The sequence below is a fragment of the Sciurus carolinensis genome, unplaced genomic scaffold (genome assembly GCF_902686445.1).
Source record: "Sciurus carolinensis unplaced genomic scaffold, mSciCar1.2, whole genome shotgun sequence".
Classification (NCBI taxonomy): domain Eukaryota; kingdom Metazoa; phylum Chordata; class Mammalia; order Rodentia; family Sciuridae; genus Sciurus; species Sciurus carolinensis.
The window spans coordinates 172,828-191,470 of record NW_025920117.1 but is presented as its reverse complement, the minus strand read 5'-3'; the positions used below and the strand labels follow the sequence as shown (position 1 = coordinate 191,470).

At 38.9% G+C, this 18,643-nt stretch overlaps 1 long non-coding RNA gene across 1 annotated transcript; it reads right to left on the bottom strand.

Annotated features, from left to right (window-relative positions):
• Positions 1-1,721: 1,721 nt before the first annotated feature.
• On the bottom strand, positions 1,722-18,082 carry LOC124973586 (uncharacterized). The gene is made up of 3 exons (XR_007106685.1): positions 17,917-18,082; positions 13,719-13,848; positions 1,722-1,846 (listed from the first exon to the last, which is right to left on the bottom strand). It is a non-coding gene; the product is annotated as an uncharacterized LOC124973586 (long non-coding RNA).
• Positions 18,083-18,643: the final 561 nt, after the last annotated feature.

Below are 18,643 nucleotides of genomic sequence, written 5' to 3'. Positions count from 1 at the left end.
CGCAGTATCCATATAAAGAACTTACTTTCTAAAGTCCCTATACAGTGGTAGGCAGGCTAATTAAGTCCCCAGCTGACTTAACATTGGCTTTAAGGTAGTTTACTGCAGTAGTCAACAGAGAAATCTGGAAGGAAAAGGAAAAACAAATAATGAAAACAGAACTTGTAGATATGTTTCCTTCACAAACTACATGGTTGATCTGATGAAGTCAAAGTACCCTTTGAGTTTCAGAAGTAAAGAACTTAACATACCTTGGAGAGAGTTGAGATTCAGGAGGCAGCAATAATACCCCTTCTCCCCTGCCCAATTTAAACTAGGGCCAAAGGGGGAAAGAAAATTTATTATTCTTTATACTAGTCCTGGCAGTTATAAGGTCTAAAATTTTAAATTATCCAAAGGATGAAGTGATTACACACAATCCTTGAACTGACAGGGACTCAAGTGCTTTGGCCTGGGTCCTAAGGACTCTACAATCTCTTAAGTTGGTCACAATGCTCACTGGAATCCCTAAGGGACTCAAAAGAATAACTACTTCCAAGGAATGCAATAGACTGAACTTTCCCACAACTGGTCCTCACACGCTGACGGATGTGTTTTCTGAAGAAGACAAAACCGGGCAAAGAGGTGGAGGTGCTGAGGGAGATACGATTCCAGGTACTGCAAGTTGAGCTTTATCAACAGTCCATTCTCTCACCTGAGACAGCCTGTGTCCTCTGGGGTACCAAAGAAAGAAGTGACTGGTGAATGAACCTACAACCTGTGCTTAGCCTGTGCTGAAAAACCTGCCACAGGAAGTTTTTCTGCTAGAAAGAAATGATGCAGTCCAGAGTTCAGCAACAGAAGGCCCAGGGAGGGAAGGGTGGCTAACTGGGGCATGTACCAGGGCTGTAGAAGGGCTGTGATGCTGAGACAGCATTCCCCTGTTATTCCCAGGGGGAACATTGGCGCCTGGGGAACATCACCAGAAAAAAGGAGGGAGATTCAGGGCAAATAGGACATGGTCATTATAGTCAGATTCCGGTAAGAACAAGGGGTGTGTGAATATTTAAAGTGGAGGGTGGGTTCAATCCATGCTTGGGGTTATATGAAAAGCAAGCAACATAAATGAATTCTGAGTTTTATCTTAAGAGCAACCCTGCTTACTGGGTAACCCCAAAAGAGAGGACATTCTGAGCTCTGCAGGGAAGTCCTAGTATAAGAATGTATCAACCAGGACACCCTGAATATCCTTCCTGAGACCCAGACATGATAAGGAACATGAGTTTCTAGCTTGTGTCTCTTCATTTTTGGGAAAATCATCTTCAGTGAAACATCACTATGTTCCCCAAAATGTATAACTATTGTGTTGGAAATGCCTCATAAAGGAAAAATATTTCATCACAAATTAAAGCATTACACAGGAGAGAAACAATTTTCCTCTCTTTAAGCTTGTTGCGTTTTAACATGGAATTGACCTATTTTTTCAGTTACATCTTCCAAACAATTTAATACTTTTATGCCACTAATATTTGTCTTTTATTGATATCTAGAAAACACATTAAGATATATCATTTTCAGAAGAATAAACCTAAATATTTTCAATTAACATTATTTCTACTACAAAAAAAAGCCTGTAAGTCACAAAACATGTACTATAGAGAAAGGCTGATACGATCCTATTTGGCTTCACATAAATGCCTTAAAATGTGGTTCCAACTTCTCTTTTTTTTAAAACAGTGCTCATTTTCTTTCAAATTACTTCCAAAAATGAAGGTCTCTCTGATGTTAATCATGTGTACACTTCAGCTTATACTTCAAAGAGTATTCCTCTCCTGGAAAGTGACTTCTGTATACAAATCATGGAAAGCTACTTAGACAAAGAGGTGGGGATGATTAAAAGGAGCCAGATTCAAATTCATACCTTAAAAAAGCAGAAGCAGATGTCAAGTGACTCATCTGTGTATATTTTAGGAATGAGTTAAAGATATGCATGTGCATTTCATCAGGACATGTAAAGAATCCCCAACTTTTTACTGTGACTATTATCAATGAAAACTTTAGAAACTGAGAAAAGAAAACAAAACAAAAAACTTTAACTTACATTCTGGTGCTTTATGCTAGACACCATGACTCATTACAATTAATCTAACCTCTTTAATGAGATGAAGAAAGTATTTCTCCATTTAGAAACAATTCAGAAATTTTAGAAACGAAGGACGATCATATATATTTCATCACATAAAATCAGCAAAGAAAGATAAAGTAGTATTTTGTTCATTTACTACTTGAGCAGTAAAAACTTCAACTTCTTCAAAATGCCTCCCCCACATTTTTGTTTTGAGACTATCACTGTCTTGAACTCATAGGCTGAGGTGATTCTCCAGTCTTAAAAAACACTGCAAATTCTCCCTGATCCATCAAAACTTGATTGAAAAGCTCACTCCATATTAGGAGTCAAGCATCTTTCTATGTCCTAGAAACACAGAATTGATGGGCACAGCACTATCATGGTCCCCCAGAAGCCCCCAATTCACTGAGAAATACATTTAAGGAGTTATGCCTGGGTTAGTTTTAAAATATTGGGGCTGGGTGTGGAAGCATATTAGAGGGGCTGGGGATGGACAGCAATTGTGGGTAAGGATATGTGTTCTGCGGGAGCATGGTGTGCTTTGTGACTGCTGGAGTGCAGAAAGATCCTTACTTCCTAGAGGATATAACATTTTAACGATCCTTCACCTCTGTCCCTGGAAACAGGAAAATCTATTTTGTATGGTGGATACATTCTCATGGGCCAAAAGAAATTGAGAGGAGAAATTTAAGTAGAAATCCCAGGCTTCTCACTTGTTTCATCAGGAAATGATATTATCTTCTAACGAATTACACAGTACACTGTCTAAAGCAGTAGACATATATTGATTTTCCATAAGGTATCCACAATAAATTCTAACAACCCATGAAAATACATGTGATTTCTGTAGCAACTACTCTGTGAACCAGGGTCACAATGACAGATTTTTACAACAAATCCTGGTTCCTAGAGTTATTCTGACAATGTCACTCTTTGATTAAATAAACATGTCAAAGCATCTAGTGAAGTATTCAGTTATACCATGGATCAAATCACATCTCTTCTGCACATGATGAAGTTAACAGTTCATAATAACGACCAAAAAACAGCAAGCCTACATAATACTAATGATATATGGGAGCCATATGACAACCTAGTAGAGAGTTAAAGCCTAAAAGTAATCAACGGTCACTGAATTAAAATGTCTGGGGTTTTGTTTATATTAAATCCACCTACAATGACAGAAATCCCCACCAGGTGGAGTTGCATCAAGTTTCACTTTGAAAAAATTTCTTAGTTTCTTGTATTCCCCAATTACTTTTATATCTGTCCAGATTCTTACAGGACTTAAGTAATTACCCTCTCAAAATTCTAATGTAACTGTTGATAAAGCAACTAATATAGAAGAAGTCAATCACTTAAAGTTGTTAAAAACATTAGCTCACTCAAAAAACCCAGAGCAGTTCAACAGAAAGAAAAAAAATGACTCAATTAAGTCAGACAAGGAAGGACAAAAACCTCGAGAAGTAGAAGAGCCACAGTCTGAACTCTCAGAGATCTTCAAACTTCCATCAAATTCCAGATTGCTTTTTTTTTTCTTTTTCCAAACCACCACCAATCCATTTCTTTGAAGGAAAAAGGGTCAAAATTTATCAACTTTTATACTGGGTAGGAAAAGGCAGACACACTGCTCTAACTTCTGGGCATTCACAACGGCACAGGCAACCAGATCAGGCACACAGATGAGGGAGACAAATTCTAATTAATTACATGATCTCTCACTCAGAGGAAGGGGCTTTTGCCCTACAACAGAAGTAGCACAGAGAAAAAACAAAGGTAGAACACAGCCACAGCCACCTAGCAAAGTCCTCAACAAGTCGGTGCCTGGTTGAAGATGGGTGCCCTGTGTACCAGGCAGGAGAGGGATGCCCTAGCTGAGTTGAGGCATCTGGGGGGTGGGTCTATTATCCAGTGCCCATTCAATGCAGGCCTCCACTGTCCTGGTCCTCTACACAGGCAGACTCAGCAAATTTGGGAAGAAAGGGAATTCCACCTAATTACCCAACCCACTATTCCCTCTCAAGGTAACACAGCTGACCCAACCCACTGGGTACAGGCCTCCCCACCCATCCACACCCCCACCTCATTTGGCTTATTATTGCCACTCAGCACTTTATTTTAATGTCATTCCCACCCTCAAGGAACAAGTTTTCAGCTTTGAAAATTGACTACTGCTCTGGCAGTAAGGTATCTAAGGTGATCCCTGCCCCATAATGAGTTGTGCTCTCATATAATGCCCTCCTTTAAGTGCAAATGGAATCTCTGACTTGTCTCTAACTAATGGATTATGGTGAGGATTGATGGGAAGTCATTCCCTAGATTAGGCTACATTATCTGGGTACTGATCTGGTGATCAGAAAAAGGGTAAGAAAAAAACAAAACAATTAATAAGGACATTCCCCCCAAACCTTTGCACATATCTACATCCATCTTCAACCCTCCCGTTTATTTCCCATCTAAGGAAATCACTATTGCCAGCAATGCCTTAAAAATTCTTCTACACCATCAGCAAGCAAATACATGCACAAGGATATATTTTTTCTCCCTTTTAAAATGTTATAAATGCCAGTGATTAGGGAGGTTGAGGCAGGAGGATCATAGTTTGAGGCCAGCCTCAGCAACTTAGAAAGGCCCTCAAAAGTAAAAAATAAAAAGGGCTTGGAATGTGACTCAGTGGTAAAATGTCCCTGGGTTAAATCCTTAGTACCTAAAAGAAGGAAAAAAAAGTAACAAATGAAAGCATATTAAGCATATCCTTCTTCATCCTTTTCCCATTATCTTAAATAGGATTCTGTCAGTACACATAGAGTTCACTCTCCCTTTTAATGACTGCAATGAACTCCACCATATGTATGTACCATGATGTTTTTGAATCCGTTTCTGACTAAAGGGAGAAACATTTAGACATTAGACAGTTTTAGGTTTGTATACTTATCACACCCACTTCAAGTAGAGCTAATTCCTACACGTGGAATTTTGATTGGTCAAAGGACATGTATATTGGTAATTCTGCTAGACCAGTTTTACCAATTTATACTCCCATAGGCAAGCAGTGTGGATGCTGCTCTCCTCTCCTCTTTGCCAAGCCAGACATTATCAGGCTGACATCAACTTTTTATATTCCAATGTAAGCTTTCTACCCACAGGTCAGTTTCCTCACCATCCTCAAGCTCCTCAGGTGAATCTGAAGTCTCCCCAGAGACAGTGGGATCCTACCTAGATTTTGAAAGACACATAGGCTTTGTACAGAGAACAAGGAGTCCCACAAGGGAGGTGAGGACGGGCAGTATGCTGGGACAGGAAAGTACAGGACATAGTTGGTGGCAGGCTAGTTTGAGGAAAGGAAAATGACGGACATAGTGGGTCCCTCACTTGGATGGAGTTAGAGGGTCAGTGGACAGAGCTAGATTTAGGGTTAGAATGTCCACTGCTGGTACTTGCCCAGTGGTCTTGAGAAAAACTACTTTATCTGGGCTCCAGTATCCTCACCTGAGAGGTCAGTCCTGCAACCACTTTCTGTAGCTACAGAACTGTGTGTTCAAAGTAAATTTTAGTGTCAAGACTAATGTCAAACAAGCAGAATTGCAAGGGTTGAGGGGGACAGGTAGAATTTCCTCAGCTCCATTTTCTAGACACTCCACTCTAACAAATGAGGGGTGCCAACAAACTGTTGGAATTATGCGAAGTATGATTGGAAATCAAAGCCTAGGTAGGTGAGGTCTTCTTCAGTTCCCAAAACTATACCAACTCCATGGTAAATGGACCTTTAGCCTTCATTTCTATTCTGCTTGACTACAACTCATTCACTCAGTCAACACACATTCTCCAAGTACCTACTAAGTCTAGGATACTGTTGCAGGAGTGTGGGAAACAGGTTAATGGTACAAAGACTCTTCCTTCTGCGGTTCAATTTCTCTTTGGAAGAGAAACAGAGAAATGAACCAAGAGATGTATGTGTCACAGTAATAAGGGTAGGAGGGAGAAGTATAATGAGTGGGGAGAGACTACTCCACCCACAAAAACTCACCCAGCCCAGACAGGGCTTCCACTTAGCCCTTTCAGATCCATATTCTCAGAGATCACTTGTCTCTTCTCTGAAATTCTGCAGCACTTTGGATCATATGTAATTGCCTGCTGCCTATTAGCTATTTTAAGGTACTGGTCTTGTCTTGCTTGGACCATAAGCCTCTTGGGGGACCACACCTATATGGGACAGCTATCCCAGGGTTGCATTTCTGCTGGTTGCTGTAACACTGCTATTTTAGAATTGCAAATGCATTCTTAAGCCTTTCTTCATTTTCCCAACAGAATGGACTAGAATTTTTAAGTAAAAAAAATTACATGAAAAGAGCAGAATCAAAGGAACAAACTCAAAAAAACGGGATATGATAAAAAGTAACAACCTCCAGGTAGAGACCAGGCCTTTGTGATAGAAGCTAAAGCTAAAACAACTAGCCAAAGCCAAAACAATGGGGGAAGGACCTAAACAGATAAGTATGGGGGCAATTTTCCATCCCAGGACAGCGAACAGGCAGGATGTGCAGAAGAAAGGGCAGAGTCCCTGACCCAGGAGCTCTCACTGTTACCTCCTCCATGGATTAAGGGCTGGGCCTTCTGTCCCTCCCCATCACTCACCCCAGCCTTTGCACAACCTCAGGCAGAGCAATGCTCTCCTCTTGTCACTTTCAGGCTTAAAACTGTCACAGGCACCTTCACCATGAAAGGGTCACTCACCCTCTTTATAGCAGAAAAATGTGGATATTTAGGTTTCTCTTTTTAATGTCAGGTTTCACAATTCCTACATACCAGTTGTACTTTAATTATCCACAAGTAAAATTACAGAGACAAAAGTCTGTGACACAAATGTTCACACCAGTACTATTCACAAGAGTCAGGAGTTAGAAATAGCCAAAATGATTGGACAGATGGATAGATAACCAAAACATGTTATATCCACATAGTGAAGTACTACTTATTCACTAAGAAGTAGACACATGCTACAACAAGAAATAACCTTAAAAATATCAGGTAAAGAAAGAAGTCACACACAGTAGGCCACACATCCTATGATTCCATTTATATGGAATATCCAGAACAGGGAAATCCCAAGAGATTTTAGAGATTCATGGTTGCCAAAGGTGGTGGGTGAGCAGCAGTGGGAAGTATCAGTGGTACAGGCTGTCCTTCTAGAGTGATGAAAATACTCCAGAACTAGAAGTGATGACTGCTGCACAACACTGAACACACTGTTACTGAATTAAATGTACATGTTAAGATGGTAAATTTTATGTTGTGTGTATTTTGTCACATTAAAGAACACTACTACAAGTTCAATACAATTTTAAATCATATTGTAAACTTGCATCTACTCATCTTTAAAATATAACTTGGAAAACATGAGCCATGAACACTGGAAAACAAAATCACACACAAACAGGTGAGTACACGCTTCCACACGAGGCTGGGTAGATGCAGACTCTCAGAACTCCTCCACCACTGCAGTTACTAAGAACAGCAATGATGAGGACCATGAACTGCACTGTTTTACATACTCACATGTTACCCTGAGAGACAATTAACCTTTACTTTACATGAAGTAATGAAAGTGCAGAGGGTCACATAACTTGTCCAAGATAAAATGGGCAGAGCCTCAGAACTTCAGTTTGAAGGTAATCTCATTTCAGTACATGTCTTGGCTGCATCTCCACTGACCCACAAGGACAGGCCAAACCATTTCGTCCACTGTCTAGCCAGAAGAGCACCATCACTCACACAGAACCACCTGGGGCCTCTGCATGTACAAAGCTTCCACCAGAGCCCCCCTCAAGCACTGTCCCTGGGCGTTCTCAGGCCAGTAGAGCCTTCACTCTGTTCCAGAGGCCCTGGGAGGGAAGGAAGAGAACTAGGGCCTCTGGGGTTCTATATAACCTGCCTCACTCCAGTCACTCTACCCATAGCAATCTTTCCTTAGCACAAGAACAAAGAACTGCTTTCATGCCCCCAGCAAAACCAAAGGTGCCCCTCACTCTGTTGGTGAACAACAGCAACTGCAAACCTACAAGCAGTAAGACCAGATCAGTGGAACCATTCTGATTGGCCACCACAGTGTTTCAAACACCAAAACACCTGAATGCGTTCTCCGGGGTATCCTGTCCCCAAGGTGCCACAGAGTTCTTGTGACCAATGACTTGAGATCTGTAAACTGACTCATTCATTGCTCTCAGGTATTGTTCTTCCTATCATCATCTGTCACATAAAGAAAAACATGGCTAGAAAAGATACTGAGAGAAATAAAAGACATTAACACAGACACCTCATTTGAATGACCCTCACTTCTAAGGTTTAGAAAAAGATTCCACATATAATTTCAAGGGTAGAAATAACCTTAAAATTAAAATAACTTCAAATCACAGAACAACTAAATTTGAAGAAGGTTCCTTCTCAGTATTTGCACTTCTAAATAGGGGAGCAGCTCTAGCAGTGTGGGGACCAGTCAGGCATATGGTCCCTGCTGTCAGCTCTGATTCCTGTGATTTCTGAGCAAAGGTCAGGGACATTTGTTTTAGGTTTACTTTCATATTTTAACGCAAAATGAAACATCAGTGTAGAGTCATTTCTGTTCAGCTGACACTACTAATAGGGTCAGAGAATAAACACTAAAAATAGAAAAGGAAGGTGATTCTGACTGAACATATTATGCTTGACCTGACAAAACAAGGGGTGCTATTACTTTCCCAAAGCTTTGGCTCTCTGGATTAGCAGAAAGAGATCACTGGTTATCTTCATTGGTAAAAAATCTGTAAAGGTGCCCTGCAAATCCACCTGGTACTTGCCACGCCATAAAATAAGATCTGAGTTAATATTCACAAACCTCAGCAACAAAATATAAAGGTCTTAATTTGGCATGAGGAGTGTTTTTATGGCAAAAATATAAGTCAAAGGCCTGAAGAACAAATATTTACATTTAATAGTAATCAAGGGCTGGGGAGATAGCTCAGTCAGTAGAGCACTTGCCTTGTAAGCACAAGTCCCTGGGTTTGATCCCAAGCACTGCACCAAAAAATAAAAAAATAAAAAAATAAAAAAATAGTGATCAAAATAGAAAGATAAACAGTTAACTTAAGGTATAGCACATGAAATATTTTCCACGAATAATAACCATAGCCTTAGCTCAGTTACTGAAAACTTTGTATAAATTAAAATTCTGCCTTCTTAAACACATTTGAAAAGTATAACGGTCTCATTTTAAAGGAACTGAAGAGAGAAGACTCTTGTAAACAATCTTTCTTCAATGAAAACACACACCTATGTAAACCAGGTATACTGGAATTTCTTAAAATGAATCACTTCCACAGAGGCAAGATTCACACAGAAACAAGTTGCCTTCTCTCACTCTGAGTCTGTCTCTTTGCTGAGGCTGAGCTCCAGGCTTATTTTAGTGTGAAAATACAGGTCATATAGGAAAGAAAGAAAATCATTTTTATGTGTAAAAGGGGACACATTAAAATACCATCAACTGGGATTTTACTTGGTGCAGATTCAACTTGACTTTGATCTGCAATGTCTATGTGGACAATTTCAACAGTTTTCCATATGTTTGGATCCAAACTGTGTACTTATAAATGACAGAGAGAAATGAAACAAGAAAATCTAGATTACTTTTATTAGGTAAAACTATTAGACTTACATACATAACCTCTATCTTGAATTTTAGCATACATTATGAAGAAAAAAACTGAAAATTACATATCAAGTTTAGTTGTCTGAAATCTTGAGGGATCTGGAAATCATTATGCCCTTAAGCACTGCCCAAATAAGGGGGGACACTGAAAAATGAACAGAAATCTGTCAATATCACATTTTGTTAGTCCTTAGATATAATTTATGTAACCAAGTGCATCTGACCTGTGTTAACTCAAATGATATACAACAAAGTCTTGAAAGCTGTTCAGTCATATGCTAGCATGGGAGACTCAGAATCAGGCTTCAAGTAGTACCACATGCTCCAAAGCCTCTCCTGAATTTGTTTAACCCAAAGTAGTTTATTTTCAGTATGAGGTTGATTCCTCTATACTTTATGTTGGTCATACATTTCTGAAATTCTATGAACCAATTAGGAATTGTTTAAAAACTGCTGACAGATACACCCACTTGAGGACTGAAAATGACATATTAACCCACATAAAGATTAAAACATATCAAATCATCTCATTTAGACCCTAAATTTTAGAGAATTACTAAGAAAAAAAAACATGAAATGTCAACTGACTTGAAAGAAAACTGAAGTACTGCAAATTAAAATTCAAAAGTTCTATTAAAAGGCATCAATAACAAAATAGAATACTAAGAATAGAATTTACCACAATCATTTACTTGCAATCCTCTAATAGTATGCCCTATGATTAGAACAGAGTAGTTACCAAACTGGGGTGTGCATCAAAAATCCAACTACTGGAGCCCACTTTAGAGCTCGTGACCCTTATCTACATTCCTAATGCTACTGTTGGTCCAGGGACCACAGGTTCTCAGTGCATCAACCAAGTATGCCAGATGCTCTTCCAAGTTTCCCAACTTAAGGATTACATGTCTGAGTCATTGCTGATGTTCTTGAAGCATGCTTTGGTGATAAATGTGCATTAACTGATAACAAATCAGGAGCTTGTCAACATTTTTGTAAATTATTCAAAGTACATTCTCCCTCCTGACTTCTGGTCATTTCTCTGACATCAACACATAACCCAGTAAAGTGGAGAGGAGGTGAAAATGAAAGCAATCAACTCTGCTACGTTAGAGAAGCTCTGGCAAATATACAGAGATGAAGGCAATCTACACTAATGGTTAAAACTGAATTGGGGATTATCTGGTGAATTTTGATGATCCACTCTCTCTGTTCCAGATAGAACTGCTGATGAAAACAGCAATCTCACCAAAGTCAACTCAAGTGTCAAGGCAAGGGACTGACAGGGAAAGCCCATTTATTTTTGGCTGCTTGCTTGTCTCACCTAAATCTGACGCAGTGTGAGGTGGCCAGTGGCTGGTCTAATGCAGGTAAACTTCACTTTGTTGATGACAAACTAAACTAAATGCAGTAATTACCTTTTCTAGGGATTTCTGTGTTGCACGTGAAAGACTGAAACTTACATTTTCTAATTTTCCCAAGCCTTGTTTGGGTCATGACTCAATTTTAATGAAGAAATTACTTTCATATATTCATTCTGTAAAAACCCAAGAGGAAAATGACAGCAATCTTTCACTAGTTTTTTGGGGCTTGGGCATACAAGAGCCTTTTCCAGCACAAGCACCATGCCATGCTTTGACTCTACCAACAGATCTATCCTCAAGTAATACTAGTCCCTAGAGCCAGCACCGTGAGCAAGGACGCCAGTGTGGGCTGCCATTTGGAAGCAAACCTATGCCCTTCACAAGACCCACGAGAGGAACCCCAAGTAGTCACTCCTGTGCCATCACCTCCACCCTTCTCAAGAACCTGGGCACTGGGAGTTCTCTCACCTCAACCTCAGGGCAGAGGGGTGACATGCTGCTGGGGACAAGGAGTAAGTGTTTCAGGCTCTCATGAAACACCAAGAAGCCTTGGGGGTAATCATTCTCACAAATGTAGGAACTTTGCTGTGAGGAGAGATACATTAGATATATTTTCACCTGAGTCACCAACTTTTCTATAGTTATCATTCAAAGAACTTTGTTATCAAATATTATCACTTTTGTGTTCAAACAGGGTTCAAGACTGTTATCAACAGTTTACTTCAATCCCAGAGTAACTGGGTAGAAAACTAATGTGAAAAATGATTGAGAAGGAAACAGCACCATTCTCCACCACTACAGATTCCCATAAGTAGCAAAGAACAAAGTTCCTCAGGTTTAATTATTCTAGTGACCAAGTCAAAGCACAAAATCAGCTCCAATCTCTTCAAATTTGACTAAACTTCATTCTTCCAATAAAAATAGCTTAAAGAAGTATTTTCCTTACATTATCAAAGTAAAGGCACAAAAATCTATTTCTAAGAACTCATAATTCAAAGTTAAAATTTTATTTGAGAAAATAAGGGTCATTGTAAACTGAAAATACAAAGTGGGGCTATGATGCTATCTTGCAGATTAACTTAAAACACACACACAATCTTACTCAATTTGGAAGGGTTTAGGAAGGCGGAACCAAGCAAATTTCTCAAATGCTCCAAAAATGAGGGTCTAGGAACTACAGACTGCAAAGAGGACTGATACAACACTAGGGTTAGTCTAGTCATGCCACAATCCTTAAGTCCTTTAAAATACACCTTGTAATAAAGTCATATACATAAATAGTAGGAAAATGTCTCAACCAAAAGGTGAACTTGGTCTTGAACAACAGAGTAACAACATTCATACAGAAAAAACTAAATGACCATGTCCAGAAAAAGTGACCAATGTGTTAATAAGTTGTGGCATGCTACTAGGTTTTTCTCTTCTTCTCAGTTTAAGAATAATTTCAGCAGAGACAGAAGACATGCTTACTAAATCTGCATATAAGAAAACCTGTGAGAATTTTGAGTGACAACATCAAGACTCAGAACAATTTTAACAAACTGATTGAACCAGCTGAAACAAACAAACCCTAACAATGACAAATGTCAAGTGTCATTTTAAGTTCAAACAGTTAATTGTGAAAATAAATAGGGGTTCAGACTTATCTTGACTGTGTTGTAACACAGTAAATTTCAGGTACTAGCAAGACTCATACAGCTGTGTTCAAGTCTACATTGAATAGTGCGAGACAGCTGCACTTTTTTAGTGTCTCCATTCCTGGCCCCCTGTTTTCTGACAGCTGTCACCTTTTAAGTTATCAGGTTTATTTGGTCCCACTTCCAATTTGCTGCTTCTAATCACCTGACAGCTCTAGGAAAACCAGACAAGCAAGCAGGAACTGAGTACAAGTACCAGAAGGATCCAGAAACTTTAATGAGGTTTGCTACATATATCTTAATTTCACAAACAGCTTTTGCTTTTTTCATCTCTGGCTCTACTGCAGGTGGCTGCAACTGCAGGACACAGGTACTCTATAGGTGATATATTTCTATGGCACAAGCAAATCAAGGAAGACAATAAGCTCTCATGGTTAGATGTTGCTCAGACTGTGTCTGGAATACTGTTTTCAGTTCAAAGAACAACTATGACATATACAGCAATAAGACTAGTTTGTGAGGAAGTCTAGGGGTCCTGTTTTACTAGGACAAATAAATGTGCTGGGACGTTTAACCTTATTATGTTTGAAAATGAACAAAATGTCTTGGCAGCTAGCAGGGTTGGTAGGAGAGCCACCATCAGACAGTCTGAAAAGCTGCTCCAGGCAGGATGGGCCAGACTCGATATTCACTTCCCAAGTGGGATAAAGTGTGAACAACAGGCAAGCATTAAGAGAGAGCAGATTCTGGCTTAAAGAAGAAAAATGTTTAAAATGTCCAACAGTAAAGGAGTTGCTTTTCTAGGTAGTGAGCTACTTAACCTGAAATGACTTAAGTTAAGGCTAGAGTCTCATTTCTCTGGGATGGTGTAAAAAGAACTCATGCACAGGTTAAACTTTACTCGTTTAGAGGACTGAATGCAGGGTGCTTACCACAGTGCTACATCTTCAACCCCTCTGTAAATATTTTGAGACAGGTCTGGCTTAGTTGCTTAGGGCTTCTACAAAATGTTGAGGCAGGACTTGAACTTGCTGTCCTCCTTCAGATTTCATTCTTCAAACTCTGCCAAAAAAGCACTATAACAGAAATTTTTTTGCAATTGATTATCTGTAAAACACCACAATTCATTTTGCAACAAGACTGAAATAAAAAAACGAACATGACCGAGATGAGTTTAGATTAACATATCAAAGTAAATTATGACAACAAAAACAATCACCCCCTAAACAGAACATGGCAAAACCATACTGCTAAAATGATAAAAGAATACATATTACATTTGAAAGGTTTTAAAACACAGATCTCTAGATTTAAAGGATCTTTCACTTTAAATCCAATGATTCAAATGATAGGACTCTTAAACCTGAAAATAAAATTATGCCACTTATGCAAGGGAGTCTTTGCAAATCCTACAACCCTAAGAAAGGTTTTTCAAATTGAAGGAAAAAAAGCTATCTCTCCTGAATCCCAATGATCATTTGTACTGAGTGTCCTTGTTGTTCCAGGACCCCAAAGATGCAGTTGCAGCAGGTCTTATAAGTAAAAAAACAAGAAAAAAAAAGGAAAAAAACCCTCATCATTGAAAATCACAGGGTACAGAATGTATTATTTGTAGACTGGTTAGGATGTCTCATCAATTTTTAGATGGTTTTATTCACCACATACATGCTGTGGATTTTCTTTTATGAGACTTCTCAAAGAATACATATCTTGAATTTCATGAAAAAAATGTTTCCAGAAACTGTTTCTCTACTATCCAATTGCTCAAGTTTAATATGATAAAAGTAAGGGATATCCTTTCAAACTAATATTAAAAAATTTTTATTAAGGAAACTACGTTGAACTTTATAAATAAAATGACTTTTTCCAGGGTAGATACAATAAGGTTGATAGGTATTTGATCCTTTCCAAGAATTTTGTTAATGGACACACTAAAAGGATATGTTTATAGTCCATTCTACATATAATGCTGTATGGAGGAATTATTTTAAAAATATGTTATTGTATATTACTATACATAGAAATACTGCATTTTCTCTAGGTTTTTACAGAGAGATCCCTTATTTCCACCCTTAACCATTTCTGCCATAAAATGTGAAAACCAAAGTCATTTCTGTATATTAATTGTCTCATAATACTGAGTTCAAAGATAGCAAATTCCTTTTCCCCCTACTTGTTCCCCTTAGTCTTTTATTTTTAAAAGGAGGGGAAAATACATACACACACCACTTCATAGTCATCTCAATTGTCATTTTACAGAAAATTCCCAATAGTTTTACTCATTCCAATTCTTTTCAGCTGCCGTCTCCTTCCTTTTATCTTAATGTAATTGTCTCTTGTTTACATTACTGATGATTTGTTTTAAACTACACATTCTGTTGGCTTTCTTTTACACAATGTGAAGAGGGTATTAGTATGCCCCAGAATGTCACATTTTGTTTTCATTTCAGCAGCACCTCTGCCCCCTCTCCATATTCCCCTCAAATATTTACCCTGAATGTTCACATAATTTTAATCTCCAATGTGAATCAAAAACACCTCCTGTTATTCCCTCCCCCTCAACTAAGCATCACTCATCACTCTTTCTTACTTACAATACCAAAAATGATGAGAATCTTAAAGTTACAAGGATCACTAGTTTCAATTCTCAAGAGCAAAGTTGTTCTAAGTCCCTCCATAGTTAAAAATCCCTTGTCATATTAGTTGTTCCCTCCGGGTGCATACTAACTTGCTCCATGTCTCAGTAAACAGGACATACACTGGAGGAGGAAAAGTTAGAAAGACAGAGGTTGGGACATATTTTCAGGGCTTGGAACACTATGTTATGAATTAAATGAATTAATAAGGCAAAAAGGGGTCCTGAGAGGTTATTCCATGAGGTAAATGATGTAACTACAGTTGTCCAGAGGTGGTTAAAAGCACTGAGGGTCAGGAGAATGAGGAAAATAAGTATTTTGAGAGTCTCCTTAAGTGTTATTAATAAAGGCCTGAATCAAGGGGACTGTAGAGAAGAGAAAGAAAGGAAAGAAAAGTATTCCCTAAAGTTTCACAAAACCAAAAGGAATCATAGTTGAGTAATTTCAACAAATACATACTACTATGACGATCCCCATTTTTGTTTAGTAGCACATTCAAAGAAAATTCTTCATAAAATGAAAGTGATTAAGACATTCAGAGAGATGAGTTAAGAAACTTCAAGATTTGCATAGAAAAAAATAAATGGGAAAAGGAACTGACAGGCTATGATTTTCCAAAAGCAAAATTCAATTTTCAGAGCAATTTGAAAATTTACAAACTTCTCTGAAAATCCTTGTGATTATTTTTTCCATTTCACTAATGGCAACTTCATCTTCTGCTTTAGTAATAAATGGAAGGGAATTAATACAGCCTGAAAGTCATTTATAATCTTTTAGTTTTTACAAAATTAAGAGTTTTGTAGGACAAAAAAATATTTGCCCAAGTATTTTAGTTTACCAATATCTTTAATATAGGAATGACCTATTCACTGCTCCTGACCAAAAACAATTTTAGAAAGTTGACTGGAAAAGTAGCACATCATTTTGTCATTCAACATTACTGAGTACTTAAACTTTGCTAGGCCATATTCCGTACTAAAAACAAGAACTTCTTAAATAAGAAACAGCTTTACCTAAAGAAAAGTCTGTTAAAAAAAAAACCCTAGGAAAGACAAGAGAAGTAAACATCCAGAATGGCAATGCACACCTTATGAAAAATAATTAGACTTTGGGCACAATTCAACTTTCATTATCTCAGTGCATTTAAATTTTCATAGCAAAAGATTTGCAAAATGCCTAGTGTACAGATTCTCAATGGTAACTACTTCCCAAGAGTTAGTTTGGTATGACTTATACAATTGTTGAAGGATCAACTGAACACTTAATTCACAATTTTGGAAGGACAAGGTAATTCCAATAGAAGAAAAAAAATGACTAGATATATGACATAAAAGCATTCCTACAACTCTCTATGTGGTTTGTGCCAAGTCAATTTCCTCCTATATTATATCCTCAATTTGTCTTAATATCTGCTATTATCTACATCAGATATTAAAATAACAAATGTACGATACACTGCTAAAAAAAATTGGAGGAAAAGTTTTACATAAACCCAAAGTTCAGTATTATAAATGAGCTTTCATTAGAAAACTTCACTCTACAGCAAAAGGCAAAAATATCTTTTCACAGAATCATTGTCACTGAAAAAAATCAGTAGGTTATCATCAATTCATTTAATAAGTGTTTTTTGAGCAACATGCTAAGGACTATTTAAAAATCTGGGTCTAAAAGAGTGAGGAAAAATGGGCAAATTTGTGGAGCTTAATTGAATTAAGAATACATTTAGGGTTGGGGTGTGGCTCAGTGGTAGGGTGCTCGCCTAGCAGATGTGAGGCACTGGATTCAATCCTCAGTACCATATAAAAATAAAGTATATTTAAAAAGAATACATTTAGGAAAATAGGAATTCACTGAGGAGGTGTTATTTGAGCAAAGAACTAAAAAGGTGAGTAACTGAACTGAGGGAAGCACACTTCAGGCAGAGAGAACAAAAGTAAACAGGTCCTCAAATGAGCTCACATGTAGATCAGCAAAGAAACAGCAATGAATCTTTGGAGGCTGGACTGGGCACGGAAAAATTAGTAAATGGGATTATAGCAGGGAAAAAAAAAACAGTGTAAGGCCTAGCAGGCTATTGTAAAGACTGATTTTAATTCTGAAGAGACAGTGTGTCTTTGGATGGATTTAAGGAAGGACTTAAAGGATTTAAGGAGTGACTTTTTAATAGTTGGACAATTAACGATAAAATTAAGGTGTTTGGAAACAGCTACTTTAAGTGAAAAAAATTTTTTTAAGAATTTAAAATGAACACATGAATTTGGAAGGAAAAAAATAAAACATAAACAATGGGTCATACTAAAAATCCCTAGCTTCCCATGAAAGGGATAGAAAGGTAAGAAACCAGGTGTGACAGCTTAACATTTACTGTCAACCAGATTTTCTGTGGCATTAACAGACCCTGATAGTGAGAAAAACTAAAGTTTTCAACAAAATCACTTAGCCACTGATGAACCCGAAAACCCCTGTTTGACGGGGCATGTGTTTAAAGACTCACCTTCACCTCCTGAAGTAGATGGGTCCCGGAGAGCCAAGCCATCTGGGGAGTGAGACTCCTGAGCAGGGAGAAGGCTCTCCAGTGATGCAACTGAGCTTCCCAGAGGAACACGGCTTATCTAGTCTACTGGCTGCCACAGAAACTTCAGGGGGCCAACCTCTGGGAGTCAGGGTTGCCTTCACCTGGCAATCGCATCTTCTGCGGGTGACAAGCAGACTCCACCCTGGGCAATAAATCACCCTCAGGTCACTGGCTTTTCCCTGCCCTCGGAAAGAAGCTACGATTCCACCCACCCACCGGCAGGCCTGGGAAAGCCCCCAAGCAGACCCGGGTGCGCACGGTTCCAGTGGAAATTCCCCGTCGTGCCTTCCAGAGCCACATGCCGGGCCGCAGGCCGCCACCCGCATGCAGGGGGAGAGGAACGCCTTGTTACCACCGCAACACCTGGAGGGTCTGCGGGCTGCGCTGCTGAGGGCCCTGAGGTGGACCGGGAGTGCTCACCGGGGAGACGGGGAGCGGCTGGTCGGGAGCTCAATACATCTTAGGAATATTCCACCATTTCTGAATCAATGACTCTCCCACCGTCACCATCCCAAACCCTTTTCGCCCCTCCAACGTACTCACAAGTCCTTGATTACGACCATCTTCCGGGATCTCCGTCGCAGCGCCGCAGTTACCTAACCTTCTAAGACGCTTGCGCGGTCCCGCCTCCCAGCCACCGCCGCGC